Below are 7,698 nucleotides of genomic sequence, written 5' to 3' on the forward strand. Positions count from 1 at the left end.
CTATGCTAATTAAGTACATTTAGTGGGGAAAATTAATGTTTCTTTGTCTGTGTTCTCCTTGAGCAGCTATTTCTTTACTTACTCGTGCCTGTTAAAATTTATTAACCATGGTGTATACATCCAAGTAAAGGAAGCCTGCCGTCTTCTCTGCTCCCTGCCTCCCCACACTGAATTTACCAGGTAGAAAATTTGCATAAAGTTACACAAACCAGTCAGCTTCTTGAGAAAAAGTTGCTACTGAGCAATTTATTGTAGTGCTAAACCTCAGAAAAATTCAACAGCTTTTGTAGATCCAGTGCTGATTTTCACTTTCAAGCCAGGAGCTAAATATATAAATCATGTTTAACACAGTGTACCTGTCTTTAGAAAGCTGTTTATAGTCATGTTTTATATATTAGTTTTCCTAGTTGAGAGCTGCATGCTTTCTTTGCCCTCCTGTTCTTTGTATCAAGCAAACAACACACACACGCGCGCGCGCACACACACACACACACACACACTTCCCTATTACAAATATGGTGCATTTATGACATTTTATTCCATGATTAGTTTTTCCACCTGCATCCTCATACCACTGCTTCATTGGTACTTTAAATAAACTGGATTCTTTGCAATTCATGGCTCTTTTACAAGTTTTCATTTTGTCACTAAAGTTTTTTTTTTCTTTTAATATATTGTGTAACAAATTAATACTGTTATCAATACATGTGTTTTGATTTGCATTGATTTATTTTATATATATATATATATATATATATATATATATATATATAAAATCTTTATATCACATCTTTCTATTCTAAAGAGATACTAATAAATTCCTTGGGTTTTTTGTTTGTTTTTAATGAGTCAGTTTTTTTAAGTCATGCCCAATCTACTTAACCTCTGTGTACCTTGATTTTCTTATGTATGAAATGCATTGTATGAGTGAATTGAAGGAGATAATCTGTGTATAGTACTGAGCCCAGGGCTTCATTTACCTCTTATAACTGTTGTGTTAGTTATCTCATGAAAAGAAGAGATTGTTGTCCTGTCTCTTTCAATTTTGAGGGGGCTCTGAAATGGCTTTTGCTAATAGTAATGATTCTATACCATTTTCCCAGCCCAGGCAGTTTTCACCTATTATCTCTTGACACACTACATTTGGAAGTTCTGAGTTGCCATGCAGAATTTCTGAATGCTCTTGAGATCTCCATGTTGGAGAGGCCATGAGTAAACTGTCTAGTCCACAGCCTTAGCTGAGCCTAGGATTATGGCCATTTCCATCAAGACTTCAGACATGTGAATGTCTGAATGTTCCAGATTAGCCCATCTACCAGCAGAACACCATAGAGACCTTTGTTCATGTTCCATACAACAGAATAATTTCTTAGCCAAACTGAATTCCTGACCTACAGAATCTTGAGATTTAAGAAAATGGTTATTCCCATAAGAGCCAGTAAGTTTTGGACAGCAATAAACAACTAATGTATGGAAATAAAATGTCTTTTGTATCCTGTGATATTACTAAAATCATTTATTAATTTCTAATATTTACCTGTATATATCCTTTATATATATTATATATATATATATATCTGCACATTCTTAATGTACATATGATTTTTAAAATATATAATCATTTCACTGAGAATAGTTACTTTTATTCCTAAGTTCCAGTGTTAATTCATTCATTGTTATACACCTTCTACCAGTGACGAGGGCCTTTGGAACATTGTTGAATAGAAGTGATGACAGCACGAGAGCAGTACTCTTCTTTACTTCAGCGGTAAAGCTACTAAGAATTCTTCATTTAGTATGATGTTTGCTTTAGGTTTTTTGTAGATACTTCTATTAGATTAAGAAAGCTCCTGATCATATCTATTTTCCTGAGAGGAGTTGTTTTTTTAAGCCAAGAATGGTTCTTGAAACTATTTTCTAAAAGTATTTGTATATTATTTTTCTCCTCTCTCTAATATGAAGGTTCCAGGAGGTTATACATGTTATGTGTGTTTCTTACTACAACTTTAGCAACTAGAACAGTCACTCTTGAATAAATCTTACTGAATACATAAATAAATAACAGAAAAGATATTTGAGATGTGAAAGTTAAACTTACAGAAAAATTAATCAATTAAATTTGAAGATGTGAAAAATTATAGAGAGAAAGCTATTGTAAATATTAGGATGGGTAAAATCTCTTCTATTTTATTTTATTTTTTTTATTTTTATTTTTTTAAAGATTTTATTTATTTATTTGAGAGAGAGAATGAGATAGAGCATGAGAGGGGGGAGGGTCAGAGGGAGAAGCAGACTCCCTGCCAAGCAGGGAGCCCGATGCGGGACTCGATCCCGGGACTCCAAGATCATGACCTGGGCTAAAGGCAGTCGCTTAACCAACTGAGCCACCCAGGCGCCCCAAATCTCTTAAATTTTAAAGAGTTAATATTATCAAACATTAGAAGTCTGAGGATGACACAAGTTCATAATTGAGTTGATTAACATATATTATTTTCCCCCAGTTTTGTTGAGATATAATTGACATACAGTACTGTATAAGTTTAAGGTGTACAGCGTAATGACTTGACGTATATATAGCATATATATTCGTATACATATATATGTGTATTAATAATTTATCATACAAGCGTATCATGGGATAATGTGTAATTGTCAAAAATACAGAGGCACTAATACATAGTTGGTAAGGAATGAGCTCCAACAGCTTGAAAAAGAGAAACAAACCAAGGTACAGTATAGTAATTAGAACATAATGTAATTTATATGTAAAAATAATGTTTACCTAATTCAAGGTTCTTCCACCTATTTTGTAGCTTAGGAAACTGAGTTATGGGCTGATTATATAACTTGTCCCTGGCCACATAGCTAGGTAAGTCTGTTTATCTGAAAGTATTCATAATAAATTAGTGAGACTAGGCATCTCTGGAGAAGGAAATTGGGAAGTAGAAGGTGAAGGACAGGAATGAAAGAGACTTCTTATTTTATTGTTTCTTATACTTTTGAATTTATAGTGTATACATATATTATCTATATATGTATATCGCATTATCTGTTCTGTTAAATAAACATAAGTAATTTTTAAAACTGCTGCTGTATTTACATAGGATTATTGTGGCAATTTTCTACAATTGCACATGGTTTAAATATTTTTCAGTTCTAATATTGTTATTCTATTTGTATTTTTTGAGACTCCTTAAGGGTTTAATAAGCATATAGATTAATAAAGTGCTGTTTATATACTAATAACATTGTTAAAACTTCCAAATGCATGTGAAAAATGCAAATACGTTTTTTTTGGAAAAATGAGGTCACATCTGTTTCCATGAAATTTAGTGAAACGTGGGCCTTGATTCTAGTACAGTTGATATTACATCTTAATGAAAGCTTGTGTTCACAATTTGAAATTTTTGAAGGTTGTAATTGTAATTTTAAGAGGTCCTAAAGGCCTTATTCCTGTAAGTGCCTTAATCGAACTGAATAAAATAATATCCAGAAGAGTCACACAAAATTACGTTATGATTCAGTGTGTCCTTTACCTCCTAGAAATAAAAATAACAATGAATATACAATCCATAGAATGAGTGATTTTTTTAAAGAATACCTCATGCGACATTTTGATAGGAGTGAGTAAAAATTTGTTTGCTATGCTTGAGTATGCTTTCCCAACAAAAATGTTCCTTTGCTTATAAAAATGTTTTCCTCAAAAGTAGTTAAATTTGGAAACATATTTACCTCCTTCTGCCTACACATATGGTTACCTTGCTTAGAAGAGATAAATACCTGCTGTACTCCAAAATTATGAACATATTTTGAAAAGTACTGAAAAGTTCTTGCATGCATTGATAAGGAGAGGAATTACTTGTAAATAAATTATAATCAATTATGTAAGGTTTTATGTTACTTTGGATGTAACTGGTATTCAAGAAAAATATTGTTCTGGGGTGCCTGGGTGGCTCAGTCGTTAAGTGTCTGCCTTCGGCTCAGGTCACGATCCCAGGGTCCTGGGATCAAGCCCCACATCGGGCTACCTGCTCAGCGGGAAGCCTACTTCTCCCTCTCCCACTCCCCCTGCTTGTGTTCCTGCTCTCGCTATCTCTCTCTGTGAAATACATAAATAAAATCTTAAAAAAAAAAAAAAGAAAGAAAAATATGGTTCTGACACTAGTTAAAATGAAAAGAAAAACTTTATTCAAGACTGTTGGGATAGGTGTCAAGACTATCACAATAGAGGAGAGGGATATCAGGCTCAACTCTGAATATATTAAATACAGCTGGGGATTTATAGCCTAAGAGCAGAGTGGGTGGGGGTTGGAAGTTGGTGGATAGAAATATCAAGGTTGGTGGAGAAGATATCAAGGGTAGGGGGATTCTTGATAAACCAACATAACAAGATTTGTGCTGAAGGCAGATCTGGGTGATCAGATATTGAGAGAGAGGAATAAGGAATTTGATCAGATATAAAGGGTGGTAAGATTACCAAAGGTGAGGGGAATCTCATTTAACTGCCGTAGTAGTAGGATTCTTGCTACAGCTGACTGAGGCCAAAGGATGAGGCCTAGACAGAAAAAGCTTCAGAGGAACCTATTTGAAGTTTGGTCATTGAGAAAGTCTTTGTCACCAGTCAGAATATGGCAGATGCAGCTACAAATCAATAGAATATGAGGCATATGTAGAGTACGCAGACTCCCATTAGCACAGAGGGCTGTCTGGCCTGCCAGACATGATGAGCATTAACATTGACTTCCTGCGTCTTTCTTGAGCATGTTGAGCTGCTTTTGGTATGCCACATGCTGCCTATGAAGGGACACCTGACCTTCAAGGAAATAGAAAAGGGATCTGCAAGAAGAGATCACTAGACATGCCAGCCAAGAGTAAGTAGTGGCCAAGGCAATGAGAAAGACTGGTCAGTTCCAATATAGGTAGCACACATCATCCACATCGTCACTTCCTCCTTGCTCACAGTTGCTATTTAGCTTATTGAAGCAAATAAATAAATTAAAGATCTTTAAGCCAAATCATGTTGGTATACAGTTTCTCTTGATATTATCTGCTCATCTTGTCCACCTTGGTCCTTGTTTTGACTTTGAAATATAGCTATTCAGAATAAAAGAGACATGACCCCTTGATGATCTTTCTTAAAATTCCCTGGTTTAGGATTGTTTTGCCATCTTTACTGATATTCATGGGGTAAGAGTGTTTTGTTTGTGCATAATAGATTTTTAATAGCCCTAACAAAATTATAACCATAGTACTACTGAAGTCACAGTATAAGGAACACCATGACATTAAAGGGTAAAGGATGGTCCATAACACTTTAGCCCTAGTCTAATCACAAAATGTTTCTCTTGGATGCCTTGGCATTCTTTGTATGTGTGGAGTTGGGGAGGAGGTGATGGATGATTTACTAAACAGGCAGGGATCCTGGAGTGCTTGAGGAATGACCCAAACATGTGTTCTGGACACTTGGACCTTGTTGGATCTGTGCAGCAGTGGGAAAGAGGGGAAATTATGGGAAGAACCATATAAACAAAGCCTTGACTACCTAAATGTAGTCAGGAAACATTATATGGCAACTGAAGTTTTCTGTTCAATTCTAAGTCTTAAAAAATGAAGCCCTCTTCATTTCTTGTTCTCTCATCACAAACTTCAGTCTCTCTTTTTCCTTCTTGTCTTCCACGATATCCTTTTTCTGTCTTTCCCTCGGAGACTCCCAGAGCTCACATAATAACGTTCTTGAACTGCACGGGAGAACAAGGAGCATTGAGGTGTGCTGCAACCAAGGCTAGGAGCATCTTGCCTTATCAGTTATCTTTTTTTTTTTTTTTTAAGATTTTATTTATTTATTTGACAGAGAGAGAGAGATAGCAAGGGCAGGAACACAAGCAGGGGGAGTGGGAGAGGGAGAGGCAGGCCTCCCGCGGGAGCAGGCAGCCCGATGCGGGGCTCGATCCCAGGACCCCAGGACCATGACCTGAGCCGAAGGCAGACGCTTTAATGACTGAGCCACCCAGGTGCCCCTGCCTTATCAGTTATCTGAATAAGATATGTGGCTGCCTCAGTACCACAGCCAGAACAGTGTAAGAAGAGAAAAAGAATATTGTAGTGAGAATTACTAATAAGTTGTAATAGTGACTCTGAAATCTTTAAAACTGGGAAATTGCCAACTTCGAAAGTAAAAGAAATGCTTTCTTTTTCCTATTGAAAATGTCATCCATTTAACCAGCTTAAAGTGGAGGGAGAAAGATAGCTCTGTCAAACAGTGTATTTGACTTTATTTTTTGAGTTTTGAGTGTGCTACATTTTTATTTTTTTCTATTGAATTATGAAAGTTTTGCGTATTTTGTGAGAAGAATAAAGATGAAATGATGAAAAATAATGCTTAACTTTTGTTAATCACTCACCATGTTCCAGGCACTGTCCTAAGTGATTTACTTGCACTATCTCATTGAATTGTAGGAAGCAGAGGCAATGTTTAGAAACCTGTGTTTAGATAACTAGCTTAAAGATGCTCAAGGGTATACTGTTGAAGAATAGTCTTAATTCCTATTTCATTTTGAGCCTGACTGGTGATTTAGGAAATTTATTTATTTTTTTTAATTTTTGTTACTGTTTGGAAGGTAATCTGTGGCTAAAGAAGTTGAAATACAAAAGGTTGATACCCCTTTATGTGTTTGTCTGTCTAAGGCTAGGAGTTCCTGAGACGTTCACTTGGGTCCCTCTGACTTGAGGTGAGCTCCCCTGGGTATTTCCACCTTTCAGAGCCATTCTTGTTGCTAGACTGGCCCTTGTGGTTCTTATGATTGCAAGATGCACCTCAGCAACAATCAACAAGGCACTTTGAGAAAACAAGGTTTGTTACTCACAAATCCTAGGAGGGCATACCTAGCATATCAGGGGCCCCATAAACAGGTTGCTTGTAGAAAGAGAGGGAAGAGAGGGATGGAAGGAGGGAACCTGGAGTTCTGCCTTTATTGGGATTAAGGGTGGGCTGCCTAGGGTTTCGTGAGTTTACTCTTCACTGGGGAAAACATAAGAGCAAGAATTAGGGTGCAGGAAGGGAAAAGCAGATCACTTAGTGGTCAGTTATCCAGGTCACCCAGGGCTTTCTACAAAGAGAACTTCATGGGTGGAGTTGACCTGGTTTCTTATCCAGTTTAGTTGTTTTACTTGTTAGCTGTGTCCTGTAGCTGGCAATGTTTATTCCAGATGGATGTCTTTGAAGTGGATGTGTAGCACTCTTACCTACAGTTTCTTTTAGATGTATGAGTGCTCCTGAGTCACTAAGTTTCAATAACATTTGCAAATTCCAAACTGAGTCAGAGAATTAATTGCAAATTTAAGTAAAATTATAATTAATTTTAAAAAGCAAACATATTTCCAAACTGTATGTCATATAAAGTACACAAGTTTAGAGTTGTTAAACAAGATTTGAATTCAGATACTTCCCCATAGACTCTGTTGACCTGCAGCAAATTACCTCTGCTTTCTTTTTTTTTTTTTTAAGATTTTATTTATTTATTTGACAGAGAGAGAGATAGCGAGAGCAGGAACATAAGCAGGGGGAGTGGGAGAGGGAGAAGCAGGCTTCCTGCCGAGCAGGGAGTCCGATGTGGGACTCAATCCCAGGACCCTGGGATCATGACCTGAGCCGAAGGCAGATGCTTAACGACTGAGCCACCCAGGCACCCTTACCTCTGC

At 36.6% G+C, this 7,698-nt stretch overlaps 1 long non-coding RNA gene across 1 annotated transcript in view; it reads left to right on the top strand.

The window, feature by feature from the left end:
* The window catches only part of LOC145720332 (uncharacterized), a 24,407-nt gene extending 17,527 nt beyond the window's left edge, over positions 1-6,880 (top strand). Inside the window, exon 3 of the long non-coding RNA XR_014143249.1 lies at positions 6,685-6,880. This is a non-coding gene — a long non-coding RNA (uncharacterized LOC145720332). The remainder of the gene's footprint in view (positions 1-6,684) is intronic.
* The last annotated feature ends 818 nt before the right edge of the window (positions 6,881-7,698 follow it).

This window comes from Leptonychotes weddellii, chromosome 2 (genome assembly GCF_054177405.1).
Source record: "Leptonychotes weddellii isolate Sample4059 chromosome 2, ASM5417740v2, whole genome shotgun sequence".
NCBI lineage: Eukaryota > Metazoa > Chordata > Mammalia > Carnivora > Phocidae > Leptonychotes > Leptonychotes weddellii.